General features: G+C 39.8%; 2 protein-coding genes across 9 annotated transcripts in view; one reads left to right on the top strand and one right to left on the bottom strand.

The window, feature by feature from the left end:
• LOC103673245 (filamin A-interacting protein 1-like) overlaps positions 1 to 3,463 on the bottom strand; it is a 189,635-nt gene extending 186,172 nt beyond the window's left edge. For 3 of the 6 annotated variants that reach the window (XR_005832157.1, XM_008701985.2, XM_008701976.2), the window contains exons 1-2: positions 2,994 to 3,463; positions 882 to 945 (exon numbers count right to left, since the gene is read on the bottom strand). The gene's annotated coding sequence lies outside the window, so the exon portion shown is untranslated. The remainder of the gene's footprint in view (positions 1 to 881; positions 946 to 2,993) is intronic. The other 3 variants (XM_008701994.2, XM_008701993.2, XM_008701992.2) reach the window with 1 other exon arrangement.
• CMSS1 (cms1 ribosomal small subunit homolog) overlaps positions 1 to 19,360 on the top strand; it is a 392,506-nt gene that overhangs the window by 295,009 nt on the left and 78,137 nt on the right. The gene's annotated exons all lie outside the window — the stretch shown is intronic.

Raw genomic sequence — 19,360 nt, forward strand, 5'->3', positions numbered from 1 at the left:
TTTTTCAAGGGCCAGAGGAAAGAACTGTGGGGTGAGTACCTAGAAGGGAAATGGAGGCAAGAAGAGAATTGGGTTGGGGGAAGGCCTGAAGCTCTCCTCCGTCAGTAAACTTTCCAGTTGGCTGCTATCATCTTCAGACAGTAGAGTTTGGAGCTGTGAATACTCATATTGAAAACTCAGGTGTTTACTGTTCTTTCATTTGAGAAATTACTTATGAGACTGTGCATTAGAGAGAAAATTAGCTGTGCTAATCCCTTAGGTGTCTAAAACCTGGTTTTTCCATCTGCTGAACAGGGGATAGATAATACCTGCCTTTTCTATCACACAGGGTCACTATAGAATCAAGTGAGTGACTGATAATTGAATTCTGTTAACAATGTAAACACCCCATGGGGTAAAATGACATTGTTGTTATGATTAAGGCCACCATAAAAAGTCTCCTCAGGGTGAGAAACACGGTACTGCCGTTCTTTCATATGTAGTCTCCAATGACATACTGTCTCTGTCAAACAGATTAGACAGAAATTTCTTGAATTTCTGTCAGATTTGAACCCCGATAGCTATGAGGCTATAATGCAGATTTTGTTCTGATGTCTTCCTTAGAGACTTCCTGTCTGACCCAATTCTGAAGAAGCAAACAGTATCAGTTATGTGAACCTTTTATGTTTAACATCTATAGCTTGGAATAGAAATGTCAACATCCTTCAAAGAAGGCTCAAGTATTTCTACTAAAATGTATATACCAACCTGGTTATTTGATGCTGAATTGGTCTCTGGAATTGTCTCCATACCTTGAAGACACTAAATAACCCTGTATAAAGTAGGGAGGAAAGTTTTCTGGTCCTAAACTTTTAATCAGAAGTGAGAAACAAAATACTTACCATGGTAAGCAATGCATAATATACGGGTTCAGATCACTAGTCATCAGCCCCTCAGTGAAGATCCCTATGTTCAGGGCATAAAAAAACCATGTTTGCCTTATTCACTGCTGTATCCCCAGTAACCTAGCACATAGTAAGACCTGACACGTAGTAGGCACTCTAAAAATATTTGCTGAATGAATGAACAAATGAACAAACAAATTAAGCTCTTTACTATGAAAAAGTTTCCCCTAATTGTAACGAAACAAATAATGTTCTGTGCTCAGCATGAATGGTTATTTAATGCTAATGGTCACTAGTTCTATTCTAAGAAAAATAAAAGGAACTAATATTTTTTTCTTTAAATGTTTTTTAATGCAACATATTGGAGAGGTGAGTCATGTATTTCAGTGATAATGAAAATTTTGCTTCAGGGTAAGATGATAATATGGACTCTGTTCTGATGAAAAGACTACAAGACCCTTTACTTTTATTTTTTCCCATCCTTGGATCTGCCCAACTCTTGGAAAGTTGCAATATCAGTCTCCTGTAATAGTGCTCTATCAAATGCACCATCAGTTTGAAAACACAATAAAGTATTTCCATCTCCAGTGACGATGCCACCTAGCTAAGACTAGTTCTTGGCTAACAAATTATTTGATTCAATACCAGTTAAGGCAAAAAAAGACAATTACATGTGGACAGAAGCTAGACTGTTTAAAAAATTGCACTACCTTTGCTAATAAGAGTAATTTTATTTGCCCCAGATTTTTGATAGTTCAGTTTTGCATTGGTTATTGTAAGAACCCAAACCCTACATTCTTTTGGGAAATTATTTGGAAAATTCTCATCACAGTGACTTGTCTTAATTGTTCTGCATCTTTGTTTTAAAGAAATGGAAATAGCCCATGAAAATTATTGCTGCCTGTAGAAATGTTCAATAGCAAACAGCTCTTAAAGTGTTTATGCTGATTTTTAATTAAGTGTAATGGGAGTTTCATAATAATGTTAACTGATAACAGTAGAGATATATTTACTTGGAATATTTGTTTTTGAGGGATAGAAGATTGATATATTGGTAAGTTTCATCATAGAAAAAGCATTTTCAATTATAGCTAGAGGAATATTTTCATAAATTGAAAGAATTCTCTCTAGTAGCACACTACCCTATGTCCTACTTTATACAAACCTAATACACAGATGGAATATGGTTAAGTGTTGCCGAGCAATATTTGTATTGCATTTCTTGTAATCTTCCCAAGATTTGCACAGATATTGAAAAGACATGTGATCATCAATTACCATTGAGAGAAAACAAATAACTAACTATATCACAAGCATTTTAGCTGAACATGTATCTTTGTTGAATGGAGCTCCCATATTCAAAACTACGGAGGCACCCTAAACATTGAATAATATTCCCATAGGACAAGTACAGTGAGCAGAACTCTCTCTGGCATCATTTGGCAACAACCTTGCATCATTTACCATTGACAGTGAGATGTGCCCATAGATATCCAATCATAGTATTTGGGTTCATAGGTATTTCCCAAGATCTTCTAAAAACCCTACCTCAAAAAATATCCTCCTGTTCTCTGACCCCCATTTATCGAAAAATGTGAACAGAAGTAAAGGGAAAAAATGCAATCTAGTTGCCATGTTAAGATGCTGGTTTCTTCTGTCTTTCCATGAAAAAAGAATTCCTCCTCTCCAATGCAGTATACTTCTCCATTTTCATCACATTTTGATGGGTTCAAAGTTATATATTGATCATTCACAGCAGTTTATAAAAGCAAGTTGTTACAAGGAAAGTCATTTACCCAAACCTATCTTTTTTATCTTTTTGACCATATCTCTTACTCTTAGAGGATAACAATTTCGAATTTCATTTTGGTCTTCTCTCATACCTACCAGGTTTAGCAAAACTTACCTACTCTCAAGACAGTTCCTCTATTTTGCAAGTGGCTCTTACTCATATTAGCCTAAAAGTCAATCATCTGTTGTAAGCTCTTAATCGTACCTGAGATTTACTATAACCCCTTGTTTAATATCCAGAAGATCCTGCTCCTAGATGTTGGATACTGTGGAAACATCCCCCTAAAGCCTCTTCTGAGCAGTGATAGGGACACTTACCTTACTGTGCAGGAGGCACCTTCGCTTGATTATGCCCGATAGTTCTCTCTTCTCATCCCCACCAAAATCCAATAGTGGAATCCAGGGACCAACAACAATGTTTTCTTCTTTTCTTTTTGGACACTCTTTCAGTTTTTGTTTTGTGGGCTACAAAGCCACGGAAAGTTTGCAACCAGAGGCCACTGAAAGTTCTGCAAAGGAGAGGCAGTGGGAAGCCCAGTACTGACTGGGCCCAAACACTAAATATAATCCTCTTCCCTCTCCGGGCAGTGTCCTTCATACTCTGAAGACAGGCAACCTTGCCGAATCCCTCACCCTACGGCTTGCCAGTCTCCACAGAAGAAAGGGTCTAACTGAAGTGGGCTGTAGGATGAGGCGACGCAAAAACCGAAAGCCATCTGCCCAGAACAGACAAGTAGAGGCAGGTATAGGCTCTGTGAGCGAGTCTGTGTGTATGTGTGTGTGTTCGCATGCCTGTGCCCAGCAGCTGCTCTTGAGATTAGAAGACACCACCCATTGGCAGGCAGCTCTGAAACACCCTCTTGGGTAATTTCAAATTCATATTGCACATCTTGGCTGAGAGAAGAAACCTCCCAGGACAATCTGGGTCCCTTTCTCTGCCTTGTCACTGTCCCAAATACACTGTGAACCACAGTCAGCAGTGGCAGCATCTTAGAAATAAATGCCCAGATGGACATTAAATTGTACCTTATTTTGTACCCTGCAACCATGAACTGATGCAAGCCTTGTTTGAGATTTAAGTAATAAGGGCATGACCTCTTCTTGACAGTTGTAACCCAAGGCGCTGTAGAGATTCACTATTATTAACGCAATGTTGAACTTTAACTTGAATGCCTGCCTGTTCCATTCAGTGTCATATGAGATGTGACTACGAAGTGCTGAGGAAGCTCCAGAGCAACATCCAAATGTAGGATGTTATTTATTATTATTAATCAAGTTTTTTGTTTTATATTATTCAGGTGTTAAGAGAAATCTCATACCTTACTTTGCTAAAATTTGAAGAAACGAATTTTCTCTAAGTGGTATTACTTGTTCCTATTGGAGGAGGAGGGGCAGGAAGACAGAGCTTGTTCATTTGCTCAGCAAGTATGCATTGCATCACCGATTAGGTATCAGGTCCTCTACCAGATAAGCCCACCACCGTCCAGGTGCTGAATCTGTACATTATTTAATCCTCACAACATCCCTCTAAGTAAGTCCTATATTGGTGATCAAATGAAAAGACAAAGCTGAAAATAAATAAGTAACATCCCTAGAGTCTCACGGATGGTAAATACCAGACTGGAAACTCAGAATTGGATTTGAGTTACTCCATAACCCATACTCTTTATTTTTAACTTTAACATAGAAATAATTTAAACTTACAGAAAAAACAATAGAATAGTAAAGAATTCGCATATATTTTCACCCAGGTTTTCCAGTTTTTAACATTTTACCACATTTGCTTTCTTCCTCTCCTCCTTCCTTCACCCTCCCCATCTCCCTCCCATGTGTTTATATGTGTGCATACATTTTTCTGAATCAATTCATATACTTTAGTGTGATTATCCTTAAAGACAAGTACAATCTTCTTTTTTCCTTTTATTGAGATATAATTGACATGTAACATTATATTCATGTCAGGTGTACAGTATAATGATTTGAGTTCACTCTTAAAATAACCACAGTATAACAGTCAAATTCAGTAAACTAACAATGATACAATATTACTTTCTAATCCATGGTTTCCATTCAACTTTTCACCAAATGTCTCATTAATATCCTTTATAGGGGAAAAAATTCTTTTTTCTTTTGGACAGGATGATATGTTGCATTTAGTTGTCATGTTTCTGGTTCAATCTCGAATAGTTCTTTGGTCTTTATGTTTTGTCATGTGATGGTTTGAAGAGTATGTTTTGTAAAATGTTCCTCAATTTAGGTGTGTGTGATGTTTTCTCATTACAAAACTGAGTTTGTGCATTTTTTGGCAGGAATACCACCGTAGCAATGCTATATTCTTATAATATCACAAGACACATAAATAGATATACCATGTCCATACCAACCCCACTTGGTTAAGGTGGTGTCTGCCAGATATCTCCACTGTGAAGTTACACTTTTTCTGTTTGTAATGAATAAATATTTTATGGGAAGATACTTGAAGAATATGTAAATATATTGCTCCTAACTAAACTTTCTGTCATAACAAAGAGCTTTCCCTTCCCCCATCTACTTTTGTGTTCATTTATATCAATACGCACTTTTAGATTTCTGTTTTATTCAGTGGGTTATAATCCATTAATATCATTATTTTGATACCAGAATGATCTCAGATTTGGTCAGTGGGAGACCCTTCAAGCTGACTCTTGTGTTCTTTTGACAAATCCTCATCATTTTCTGAGTACTTTCTTACTTTCTGGCACAAGAAAATGTACCATATGCATCTTGTGCCTTCTCTACCCAGCCCCAAATTAGCCATATCTTCCAGGAGATCTGGGTCCATTGTGGGAAAACAGTATATAGAAACTGAGATCTGGGCATTGGGTGTGCTCACTGGGCTAGGTGTGCTCATTGTTTCTAGACCCTCTAAGCCCAAAGAGCAAGGAAATAGACAGGCACACACCTGTTGTTATATCTATTATACGCTCTCTCCCCCTCTCCATCTCTCTGTATTAAGTACTAGGAGATCACATTGATAGCTCCAGTTCCAATCTAACATAGGGGCAATCTAGCTTTTACTCTTTTCATGTTTATAACTTTACACATTTGTAACTGGGGATAGCCTGGTTTCTCTTATCCTCAAACTATTAACTTATTTGCTCATTGCCCATGGAACCAACCTTCCAACCCTGCTGGCTGGTTCTTCAGCCCTACAATTTTTTTGCCCCATCAGTCCTAATCCCTCAAGAAAATGGCTTTTGATAACTCTTGTGCCAGAATGTAAGAAAGTGATTCAGGAAGTCCTAACCCTATACTTTTCGCTAGACTCTTAACAGTTATTACTATTGATGTCTTCACGGTGTTGAGAGAGATGTAAAGTACTAGTTCTCAAAAATATGGTGAGGTTTAAACTAATTTGCTTATTTGTTTTTTCTGTTTCTATGAATTGTAAAAAGAAATGGGCTCTCCTTAGCAGAGCTGGATCACAGGACATCAGAGACAGTATTCCCTGGGCATACCTCACTTTTTCTTCACTCAGATCCTGGGTCCCATCCTTCCCACTGTCCTCTCCCCATCCCAGTGGATTATGTTCTTCCATAGTGCTCCCAGGGCTTAAATGCACCTTACCCTCAATCCATATCATTTTAAGTGCCAACATATTTGTCTCTCCCTTGCTAGACCGGGTGTTCCTGGAGTGCAGAATGCACCTTTCAGCATTGTAGCCCCGCCCCTAGTACACAGTCAGTGCACAATAAGCACGTATTAGGTGGAGGAAACATCACCAAACACCTTGATCTTAGTGGACAAAGGAAAAAAACCTCTCTAGAATAAAGCAACTTTATAACAGCATCTCAGTAAGCTGAATGGGAAAGAAATAAGAAAAGCACACATATTAAAGCCATCAGTCATTTTTAAATTGCAGGACTTTAAATTCCTTTCCTAACAGACATTTTATCAGCAGTAAATTGGTGGATTTAAATTTCAATATATTACCCTTTCCTTCATGTTCCCTAAGAATGGAATTAATGATTTACACGTAAAAATGAAAGGTCTGGATAATCAAAAAATAGAAAAATATCTTCAAGTACATAAGTCTGATTAGGAAAACCTGGCATAATGAAGGGTGCCCCTCACTTCCTTTGAAACCCACCTGTGGACAATGTTTTTGGAATTATATATATTTTAGGGTTTCACATTTTTCTAAAGTGAAAATGATACTAATAGGTTAACTTTTGAAAAAAGAAAGATGAGGAAAACATGTTCTTGAGTTCTGAATCTTGTTGTTGCAAATAATTTGTACTCTTTGGTTTCCAGGGGCTATTTCTCCATATACTTTACAAATGCCAAATACCAGGTGGCAGCTGTTTTAGCTCTAGGACATTCCTCAAGTGTCCTGCTTTCATGTCGTTATGTAATGCTTTTCTCTTCACATGGCTATCCTCGTTCAGTGGCCTTGTCGAGGTATATCACTGCGTAGCTCTCTTCACTTTTGCATCTATATTACTTTTCCAAATGGGCACTGGTTCTCTGAAAACTAGAGGAAAAGGAGAGAAGAAATAATTCCAACAACATCTCAAATTGGACCAATATTTTCTTCTTGGCTAAAAGTTCCTTTGTGAACAGGAAAATACATGAGTTGAAGCTTTTCTCCCTTCTCAACCCTTCTTTTCTTTAAAAATGTTATTTCATCCTAGTCTCATTTTCCTTAACTGCACATCTTATAGATACGTTGTGTCAGCAGAGAACTTGCTTAATTTTTCAGCTCAAATTTTGCCTTCATAACTGTTATCTCTGATAACCTAAAGGACAGGTATATGCCCATAAGCACACTTTTCACTTCACTTCAAGAGATATTTCCTGAGTGCCCATAATATGCTATGCTCTGTGCTAGGTCTTGATACTATAAAGATAAAATAAAATGCTGCCCTGTCCCTGTCCTTCAAATATTCACAGTCTAGTAGGAGAGGCACATGTCAAAATTCTAATTTTAATGGGCTGAGCATTGTAACAGGGGGCTAAACATAATGCTGAGTCTTCCTAAACTGGAGGTCAAGGAAGGTGCACAGGGTGAAGGTGGGGGGTGGGGCTATTTGAACTGGACACCTTGGGGGAGGAGGAGTTGGTTTCTGCCAGGGAAAGTATAAGAAGGCGGGCGTTCTAGGGAGGGGACATGATGTGAGCACAAGTGCACTGGCAATCAAACATGTGATGGGCTCAGCAATGGCGAGTTGCTCCCATGCCTGGAGCACAGGGGTATGGTGTCCAGTTTTGTACTGTGTAAAGTGGAATATTTATTTGGGCCAGAATGTTAAGGGCCTGGGATACTTTGATGCTAGATGTTAATTACCCTGTAGACAGTGAGGGGTCACCAGTAGCATTTTAGCAGAAAATTATAGACAGGAAGGTATAGTGGGAAATCCACAGGATTTGGAACCAGAGGCCTTTTTCTGAGACTCTGGAATGTTTCACCTGAGAAGGAACTCAGAGCTCATCTAATTTTAGCCACTAGTTTTACTCATGAAAATTGTGTGACTCAGCTATAACTTTCACACCACTTGGTGCCCTCTATTTGACAGAAAGCCTTAGAGACGCCTCTATGCCAACAGCTTCCCTAAAGTGATCCCTGGGTTTAAACAAGGTTATCCCTGTGCCCTGAAGGGATGACAAGTGTCACCCCTATGCAGTTTTACTGATGAAGGATGCTGGGACCTCAGAGGCCAACCTAGAGAGGAAATGAGGAATAGGGGAGACTGGCGCAGCCTGGGGACCAGTGGCATACCTGACAATGGGGTATTTCAACCAGCAGAGATAACCTGAGGAGGTAGCTGCAACGTGATTCCAAGTGAGCTACCTGGGTTGAGGCCATTCCCAAGCAGCAGTCGTGGACTGGGGAGTGGAAGACATGGAAAGATGAGAATTATCCAAGGAAGCTAAACCCCATCCAAATAAACTAGGTGCTGAGCAGAGCTATAGTCCTAGTGGAGAAGTCAAACACACTGAGGAAACCAGAGGGAAAAACTGGTCCTAAGCGTTGAGCAGATCAGGAGGTGGTTGGAGAAAGGCTGCTGTTTATCCACTGGCAAGTACCAGGGCTGCTCTGGACCCTCCAGAGAACATCTCTAGGCAGGAAAACATTTCTAGGCACCTTTTTATGGTGTGGCCAGGCTCCTGCTAGTTTAGACTTGTTTCTCCAAGAACTAGGCAGATTACAGCCTAAAGACTCGAGATCTTCCCTTTTAGCCCCTGGACAGGTTTGAGAAAGCAGGGACTAACACCCAGGTACTTCTGAGTTTCCAGGCAATCCGTGGTTTGGCATCCCAGGCCAGAGCCAAATGGCAGGGAGACAAGAGTGTTCCACTGGGACTAGCTTCACAATAACCTCCCAGGAATACATTGTGGTATTCATTCCCAGTGTTCTGGTGCTTGATTTAAAGGTTCTTTTGTAATTTTGCTTAAGAAACACCATACTACATATATAATAGCAACTCTGCTTCCAACCACAAATATCTTTAAATGAGAAAGGGCTAATCTCCCCCATATTCAAAACGCAATGTGTGCCAAACCTTGTGTTTTAAAACAGTCATCTTGAATCTTTCTAATTGTAGCCATAAGTTAGTGCTCCATTCTCTCAGCCTCTCAAGTTCAGTCAGGGTGGCCCTGGTTAAAATGAATACATGAAAAACCTCTAATAGAAATCTAACATTTACAGTAATATAATAGTATTCGTGGTAGTAAAATCATAAAATAAAATAAAAAGAGTTCCCTCTTATGTTTTTTTTTTAATTTACTATTTGCAATTGTATTCATTCATTTACTCAACAATTATTTCTTATATGTCTGCTGTGTCCAGCCACTATCCTGAGTGCTAGGAATATGATATTTAAAAAGCAGATATATTGGCTCCTGCCATCTTGGAATTTAAGTCTATGGGTCTATTCATAAAATAAAAATAAGTTGTTATTTTTATTTATTTATTTATTTTAAATATATTTTTAAAATTTTTATCAAATATTAAATTTATTTGATCAAGTCTATCAAATAAACAGAAGTTAATAAATCAGCTAGTTACAACTTGTGATAGTTCTATGTAGAAAGTAAGAGAAAATCAGGGCAGAGAACAGAGGAAAGGGAGGGCCTACTTTATATGACAGAGGAGACCTCTGACAAGGTGATATTTAAGCTGAGACCTGAGTAACAGGAGGGAGTTAGACCAGAAGAAATAGTCGAGGTAAGAGAACAGTAAGCATAAAGGCTCTGAGGGGAGAAAGGAATTGGTATGTTGTAGGAACCCCATCCTCACAGGATGTCACTGTGGCTGGGGTATAGTGGGAGACGGCAGAGGTAGTGCAGGACCAGTCACGGCGGGGGGACAGGGACTGGTAGGAAGCGAGGTGTTAGTGTAAAAGCAAACTGCTGTGGATTTTTAATCTGGAGAGTTACATAATCCTATCTACATTTTAAAAAGATCTTTCTGGCTCTCATGTGGTGAGTGGAGGGAATCAGAGTGGTTACTGGGGGACAAACACTGCCCGAGCAAGATTCTGCCAAACGGTTGCTCTGGGGTCATCCCTGGGTGGTGACCCAGGAATTCATGGACTCAAGGCAACTTGTCATTACTTTTTCTTCACTGCTTTTCCCCTAAATGCCCAAATCATTTCATTGCCTGGTGGTTAGTGGAAGAAAAGATGCCAGAAGCACTGCCTTTTGTCAGAAGCAGTCAGGTGAGCCGTTCGGGTAGGGTCCTGGTCCTAAAGCTTTTTTGTTAGAACCTTACATGTCATTTTCCCTTTGCAAGTTTGTGAAACTTACGCCTTCTGACCACTGTTCTTGAACTTTGTTCCTGGTACACAGAAAGGATTCAGTAAATGTTTGCTAAATTGACCTGACTTTGATTCCCAGTGGTATGAATAGAGAGGGAGAATTAGAAAGGCCGATGGGATCCTCTGCTTCCTCTCTGAAGTTGGTGTATATCAGTGGGCAACCATGGCTCTTAAACAGTATTTTCAATCTATGGTGAATATAGGTCAGAGATGACTAAAATGATTCTCTGATAGAATAAAAGGTGCTGTGTACATGCAAAATTTTTTTAAAGTGCATCTGGTTAGTTTAATCTGGCTGGAAAAAAAATCACTATTTCTTTCATGTTTCAGTTACTCAAATATGGCTAAAAATGTGCTTTGGAGACTTTCCAAAATAAAAACTCTGGAGGTGAAAGAAATTCCAGCCCCAACAATAACTTGAAAATTAGAAGTTGGAATCGTAACTGTTTTTTCAACTGTCTTAACTCTGTCACCAACACTATGATGATTTGATTACATGTGACAAGTCTGGTTTCTGGCCATTAAACTGCACACTTCAGCTACAGGCACCAGTCTTTCCCTTCTTTTCTTTCAACCATGTGTCAATCAGGGGCAGAAATGAGAACAATGGGAGAAAGCAAGAGGCTGGGGAGCTCAGGCCTTCCCATTGACCCACAGGTCACAGCTGGTGCCCCTAACCTTCTCAGCAGCCTCTTGTGACCAAAAGTCTGCAGCAAACTCGTCTTAGGGTGTTCCTCTCCCTGTCCTCACAGTCCTCAACACCCAGTGTTGTTATTCAGGTGCTATTTGCTTGCTTGAACATCAAGGACATCCAGGAAGGGGAAGCACATCCCCAAAGGGCAAAGGGCCAGATGGGAGCCATGTGAGAGCAGAGGGGACAGCAGTCTTCTTTGAGGTCATGGATATAACACTCTTGGTGCAGTGCCTGGCACAGAACAGAATCACTCGACGTATGGTGACAGCAGCTGCTGCCGCTGTTATTTTTATTATTGGTGGCAGTAATTTATAAATTGATTGGATGTGTATGAGTCTTACACTGTCAGATAGCAGCTTTCAGCCTCACCTCTTTCCACTCTGTTCCTTACCCTCACCAACCTTTCAGGCACTACTCTTAAGTAAAGGCTGTTGTCCTAATTTACTCCTATATTTTAGAGTCATTCCTATTCATGGTACTCTTATTATTCCAACATCTCCATCTGGCAGTTGCCATTCCTTCTTATTGCCACTTCCAATGTCTTTATCTGGGAGGAGATAAATCTTTAGAAGTCCAAAGGTACATACCTACATGTGTCATACCTACATGTGTCACTCTAGCCACATAGTTCATGCCCTGGATTCCTCCTCTTCCCCATACAAAGAGTAGTTTTGTTACCATCTTACCTCAGGGCTTCTCATAACAGAACATAACTCAGTTAATTTCTTCAGTCATCTTTTGCACTTTACTGAAGAGCTCTGTGATCTCAGGTGCCTCATTTTGCTGGAAAGGGAGGGACATGGCACATCTGATCCCTCACTTAGGCAGGAAATAATCATTTCAATTAGGGGCCTGGGAAACACATCTATTTGCAAAAGGAGTTGCTATTTCTCTGGCAGTCTGCTTCCTTCCGTCCGCCCCCAAGCCCACCCTTGGAAGTCATGGCAAGGCATCTCTCTCAATGAAATAAATATTGTCATAGGTCAAGTAATTAGCGGGCAGAATTATGTTTGGGCTGTAACCTGACTCTAATTGCTGACCTCAGAGAATTAATTTCACATGACATAGCACCTTAGTTGTGTACTAGCTTAGGAGTATCCACTCATCTCTCCCTTTCAGCCAGATCACTTTTTCTATTTCTGGGCTTGTTGTGTCAATGAGTCAGGTGGCCCAGACTCTTCCTGTGGATGAAAGGGGCACTCCTGACTTGGATGTATTTTCTGCATATATAAATTATAAAAAGGAAAAACTCTGTGTCTGTTCCTTGGCATAAAAGTAAGGGAATCTGGAGGGTTGAGTAAGGAAAGCATAAAATAGCCAATATAAATAAACCCTGGCCCTGGGCCTGAATGCAACAAGATGTACAGCATAGAAAGTGACATTCAGAAATAATGCTTTTCTGTATTAAAAACAGTCATCATAAGGAATGTAAAATGTAAAAGATCAGGCTAATATTTGCCACCAAGTCCTTATCATGAAGTTGAAAAAATTTACAAAGTAAGATAAAACATCTCTATGAAGACCTGTTTCTATATCACGGTAGGTGAGGTTTTGTCTCTTCTCCTAGAGCAAGTGTGGAAAAAGTCACCCTGCTCATCTCCATGGGTTTTGAAACTGTTTCAGCAACAAATGAGTTGTTCACTGAGGTCTCATGCTTTGATTTTTGTAAAAGGAATTTGCTACCTGACTTCAGAGAAATTGCATAGTTTTCATGTTCTTTAAAACATGACATGGTAGATTCTCTCGTATACTAAAAAGACAGTGTGAAAACCAAAATCACCTTTTAAGGCCTAGTTCAAAGCTGGTAAATTATCAAAGAAAATTGCTGCGCATTATAACTTGTGTTGATATTATTAAGAACCAAAAATGGTTGTACTTCTCCTGATTAATTGATTGTTTTATTGTTGTTACTGTTTTAGCCTGTGGCTATTCTGAATAGTGTGACAAGGTTTCCTTTTTCTCACTGGCTCCTAAAAACTTAGAATTAAATTTGTGTCCAGTCAATAGTAAATATATAGGTCATCATGACATCTTTATTGTAACTCTTGGATTGGTTTCAGGTCTAATTATTATTTTTCTCATGTTCACTCCCACTTTTAACTTATACTGCCTTATTTTTCTGTAACCTTGTAAGCTGCCTTAAATCTTTTCTAGAATAAGATGGCCCACAGTGGACTGTTTTTTAAAACTGAAAGAAGTTGGGCAGAGCAGGAAAGAGGGAACCAAGGGGAAAAAGCAGCTGGCAAACTATACAAATGTCAGCAACTTAAACCTCAGCTTCCTCGTCTGTAAAATACAGACCTCCAGCATTTTTGTGGGGCTCAAAAGTATTTTTAGATAACAAATATGAACACACTTTATGGATTACAGAACTCTGTGCAGCTTTGTTGTGATTATTTTAAAGCCATTATTAATTAAGGCATTTATGTAGTGCCAAGCTCTTGATCCAATCTTCATTTCCATCCAGTAGAAGGACCTTCCCTAGGAAGTGTCTTTTCTGAGAGCAGAGCCCAGCCTCTTCTGAGAGTCTTCTTGGAGGTCTCCTCCAGCAGAGACCCATACTCCTCAAGAGCAACACAGAGGCAATAGTTTCTCTATAAGAATGGCTCTGAAAACCTCTGAGCCTGACAGAGTTCTGTACCTGAGCCATTCCAGGGACCAGGAAACCTAGATTAGGGCCTGAAAAATATCTGGCCAGCGAATCCTAGTTACCTCAATGTGTCAGCATCGCTGGGATGGTTGATGTGGGCATCTGCACAAAACTCCACAGTACACGTCCCTCCACTGCATAAATGTTCCCTTTTATATTTGGGGACCCCAAGAGTACCCCATCTCCGGCTTAGAAATTTATAGAACCATCATCTACTTGTTGACCTAATCCCAAAATTAGAACCTCTTGGCAGGGGGAAATTTATGGAATGGAGAGTATAGGGACAAGCCCTTGGTGATCACTGCCTAGCCATTGTTATTAATGAGCTTGTTAGAAATAGTTCTGCTCTCAAGTAAATTGAGGCAGGAAAGAAAGACTAAGAACTACAGCCCAAATGATCCACTCTTGTCAGAGGATAATGTAGATTTTTAAAGTAGATTGTGGTCAGGTAAAGCTTCCCATAGATCCCATCAGCATCATGATCAGGGCAGACTCCCCAGTGTGGCATAGAACAGGCAGTGCACTCTTGAGGATGAGAGAGAGCCTTAGCTATCTGTGGGTACGCTTGCTCCCCTGCATAGTGGCCGAGGGGCCTGGGCCAGACCCCACACCTTGCCATACCTTGGCTCTAAAAAATGGAGATTAAGTTAAACTGTACATGTAAAGTGCAGAGCACTGGGGTACTAGGGGGTAGGAGAGGGAAGGGGTGATCTTTACAGTCTGGGCCCAGCCCTCCTTCAGAGTTTCATTTCCCCCAGCACACCTGTGTGCACCTCACCCAGAAGGACTTCCCCCAGCCCTCTCATGTCTGTGACTTTGCACATGTTGTTCTAGAATGCTCTTTCTTTCCTGGATTGTGCGTTGAACTCCTGCTCTTTCTTCAACATTCAGATGAGATTCACTTCTTTCTGAACGCCCTTACTAATAGGCACCAACAGATCGTCCCACTAGCAGGATGCAGGGTTCTGTCCTCCTTGTCCCCCCTAATGCTGTATACTCTGCACTCCATTTTCATTGTTTGTATAAGATTTATTATTAGGTATTATGTTTTTCGTTTAAAAAACAAAGAAATTCCAATTTATCCTAAAAAGAAAATGATAACATATGGTAGAGAAGCTGTTAACGTTTTTTACAACTTTAAACACCATTAGAAATCGCATGTTGTGAAAGACAAGCCAAGACAGCTAAATGCATATTTTTCATTGAGGTATAATTTACCCTTACTGAAGTACTCATATCTTAAGTGTACTATTTAATCAGTTTTGACCAAGACCTAGTACATTTCAGTCACACCTGAAAATTCCAGGAAGGCCCTTTCCTGTCAGTAACCCCATCCCATCCTGCCACATAGTAGCAACTACTGATAGGATTTCTGTCATTTGTGTTAATGTTGCCCACTCTAGAACTTCATATAAATGGAATCATACAGGATATACTTTGTTGTATCCTGCTTCTTTCACTCAGTAATGCTTTTGAGACTCATCCATGTTGCTTGCATTTATCAGTAGTCCATTCCTTTAAATGTTTAGTAGTATTTCATCATACAAATACACCAAAATTTATTTAACTGTTTCCTATTGATGCCATCTATCACATTGTGGTTTTTTTATTTTAATGTTTAAATTATACAGTAAAATTAGCCTTTTTTTCTTTTGGCGTGTAAGTCTGTGAATTTTAACACACATATAGACTTGTGTGACCACCACAATCAGTATACAGACAGAACTTTGTTCTGTCTAAGAAATCTTAGGTCTTTTTTTTTTTCACAAAAATAATGATTTTATGATTGTAAGAAATGCTAAAGAGTACAGTCTGGTGATTGCCACTTGAAAGACTACATTGAGTCACACAAAATGAGTAATCTCCCATAAAAGGAGTTCAGCAAATGTTTAATTATACTAAAAATATTACTGCTGGTAAGTTTGAACATGGAAATTAAAAGGAAAAAGTTAAGCATGCTTCTTTGTCTGTTACCTATTTCTATATTCCAGAAGTCTAAAATTCTCCCCCAGAGTCTCTAATATATTTTCCAGGTATTCTTAACTTTATAAGGATCCTCTACACTATATTTAGAGAAACTCAATATTCACACTGTTACTCTTGACTGAGGTTTCAGTTTCCAGCTTTTCCCTAAACCAGTGTCATCTTTATCTAAAATTTGTTTTACTAAAGCCATTAATATTGCAAGTGATACTTGGTTCTTGTAGCTAGTGCCTTCCCTAGAGCATATTTAGTTCTTTTCAGCTTCAACTCTTTCTTTTTTTCCCTTCAGTGTTTATTGGTGTTTCCTTATTCATTAATCACAATACTGAAATGACTCTCTATATATCCTTTATATCCTCTTAATTTCACCCACCAGGACATTATCTCTTACAAATTGATCACTTTGCCAGTTTCATGTCACATTTCTTTAAGCAAATAAATGTTCTCCATATGCTTAGCATATACTCCTGAGCCCTGTAGCCTATTACACCTTTTAAAACAGAAATGGGGAAACAGCTGTTTCTCAATTCCTGTAAAGTATGTCCTGTTTTATAGATCACACTGAGCAGCTCTATTTTGATGTCTGCAATATTACTTGGTCCTTGAAATTGTGACTTTCCTGGACCTGAATTTTCCCTCTCACATTTGGGAAAGAGAGATTAATTCTACTAGTTGTTTCATTGTGCTATACAGGCCATGGGGTCTTCTCTGTCATTTATTTTGGTAGCTACTGAAGGTCTCACATGGAAGAAATGCCTTCTTCCTTACAGCACAACAAAGTTTTGAACTCTTAAGATTGATATTGTGTGGTTATCTCATTTAGTGTTTCAGAAGATGTAGATTGAATATATCTGGATTCTGTGCTACATGCAGAACAAACAAGGATAAAAGAACACCCTGCTCTCTGGTAGCCCACCGTCCAGTAGAGGGGACAGGTGCAATGTGATTATTATTCTGATCAAAGGATACCTAAGCTGTAACTACCGAAAGGAAGAGTTGGCAAACTATGGCCTGAGATGGCTGCCTGTTTTCATATAAAAACTTTTTTTTAAAGATCCTGTTTATTTATTTGAGAAAGAGAGAGCGAGAGCGCACAAGTGGGGGAGGGGCAGAGGGAGAGAGAGATACAGACTCCCTGCTGAACAGGGAGCCTGACGACTTGGGGCTCAATCCCAGGACCCTGGGATCATGACCTGAGCCAAAGGCAGATGCTTAACCAACTGAGCCACCCAGATGCCCCTATATATAAAGTTTTGTTGTAACATAACCATACCCACTCATTTACATATTTTCAATGGATGCTTTCATTCAAAGTGTAGGTCTGACAGAGATCATATGGCTCACAAACCTAACATATTAACTACCTTGTCCTCTAATAAAAAAATTTGCCAGCTCCTGGCTTAGAAGAAGAAACATCAAGAAAGTATAGGTCACCAAAGAATAGGGTAGTAGAGAACCTTGGAGGATGCCAGCATTTTAAGGGCTAAGTACAAGAAAAGAGTGCATGAAGTGATGGGTTGAGAACCAAACTATAGTGTGCCAGAAAACAAAGGAAGAGTGTCAGAAAGTGGAGGGTTGACATCAATGTCAAATGCCCCAGCACAATCAAGTAAAATGATGGTCATGATGACCTTTTCCTGAGAGTTTATTTGTGTGCCAGACTCTGTGCTAAGCTATTTACATTCATTATGTCAGCACTCCGTGTAACAACCTTATAAGGTAATCCTATAATATCCCCATTTTATAGATGAGGAAACTAAGGCATAGAATGAACAAGTAATTTTTCCAAGGCCACACAACTTTAAATGGCAGAGGTGGAGTTCTAATCCAGGGAGCCTGACTCTAAAGAGCCTGTATTTTTAATTCCTGTGCCATATCCAATTTTACAATTAGGAAATCATTGGTGTCCCTAGCAAGAAGAATTTCAGTGGTACGATGTAGGTGGAAGAATGCCCATAGAAGACTCATAGGCAGATCAATGGATGGATTGATGCAGTGGATGCTAGGGTCTAGCATATGTATGATTTGTGTTATAATTAAATGAAAGTACTATAACAAGACAATGAGGAAGGGAAGAATCATTCAGGAAGATGTTAGGACTATTGATTAAATATTTGAAAAGATACTGAGTTAGAACTTCACTTTATATTATGCAATGAAAAGCTAGTCCATAGGATTTAAGTTAAATGTTTAAAAAAAAAAAAAGATTAAGCCGTACAAAAAGATTAGATGAAAGTATCTACTTTGGGATGGGAAGAACTTTCCAAAGCATAATTGCTTTGAAAAAAATATATTTGATTTCTTTATAATTTAAGACATCTATAGATCAAAAATAATTTTAAAAGTTAAAAGATAAGATAATCTGGAATCTTCATTAAGATGGTGGAGTAGGAGGATCCTGACCTCACTTCCTCCCATGGACACACCAAGGTTCCAACTATGTATAGAGTGACCCTCTGAGAACAATCTGAAGACAAACAGAATAGCTCTTCTGCAGCTAAAGATATAAAGAAAAAACCACATTGACAAGAATAAGAGTGGCAGTAACATGGTCTGGTTAGGACCCATATCTCTGACACGGTGACTCAAAAGCTGGAGGGACATCACAGGCATGATGGAGGTCTCCCTGGGGAGTAAGGGGTTCAAGCCCCACATTGGGTATCCATCCCTGACCTGAGGACCGGCACTAGAAAGAGGAGCCCCCATAACATCTGGTTTTAAAAATAAGTGGGTCTTAACTCTGGGAGAACTGGAGAACTGGAGGGCTGTTGGAAATCACAACTCTTTTTCTTAAAGGGTCTGTGCACAAACTCAGTCAAACCAAGACCCAGCACAGAGGCAGCAATTTGATAAGTGCCTGGGATATAAATGAAAGAGATTTGTTGACTAACATTAGAGTATGTTCCAGAGGGGAAAGGATCTGTAGGAACTTTCTCTGAGAACAGAAGTCCTGACAGGCACCATTTTTCTTGCCTTTCCTCTGCCTATCCGGCCTGACACTGACAGACGCTCATTCTGACACTCTCCATCTACCTTGCTAGCACTGCTTCCCCTGCAGACCATCCCCGCTCAACCCATCTACTCCAGCAGGTGACCCTCCAAAGCAGCTCCTGTCCTACCACACCCAGCAATGGCCATGGCCAGGACTGGCATCCTGCAAAATTCCTACCCACTCCCCCACAGCCTCTGGGTGACCTCAGCAAAGACTGGCATCCCCCCAAAGTGGCTGGTGCCCGGGGGAGCCAGTTCCAGCCACCAGTGTGCCCACAGCAATTGTGGCCCAGACACAACAGGAGGGCACACATAGCCCCTATGAGACACCCCTAGAGTGCCTGGTTTTGGTGACCAGGGGCATGGCAAATGGATCATGCTTCTGGGCCCACAGGATACCTTCTGCATAAGGCCACTCCTTCAAAACCAAGACACCTAGCTGATCAACCTAATACTAGAAACAAAGAATCAGGCAAAATGAGGAAATGACAGAATATGTTCCAAACAAAGAACAAGACAAAACCTCAGAAAAAGAACTAAATAAAACAGAGATAAGCAATCTACATGA

Source organism: Ursus maritimus, unplaced genomic scaffold (assembly GCF_017311325.1).
Source record: "Ursus maritimus isolate PB19 unplaced genomic scaffold, ASM1731132v1 scaffold_4, whole genome shotgun sequence".
In the NCBI taxonomy this organism is placed as follows: domain Eukaryota; kingdom Metazoa; phylum Chordata; class Mammalia; order Carnivora; family Ursidae; genus Ursus; species Ursus maritimus.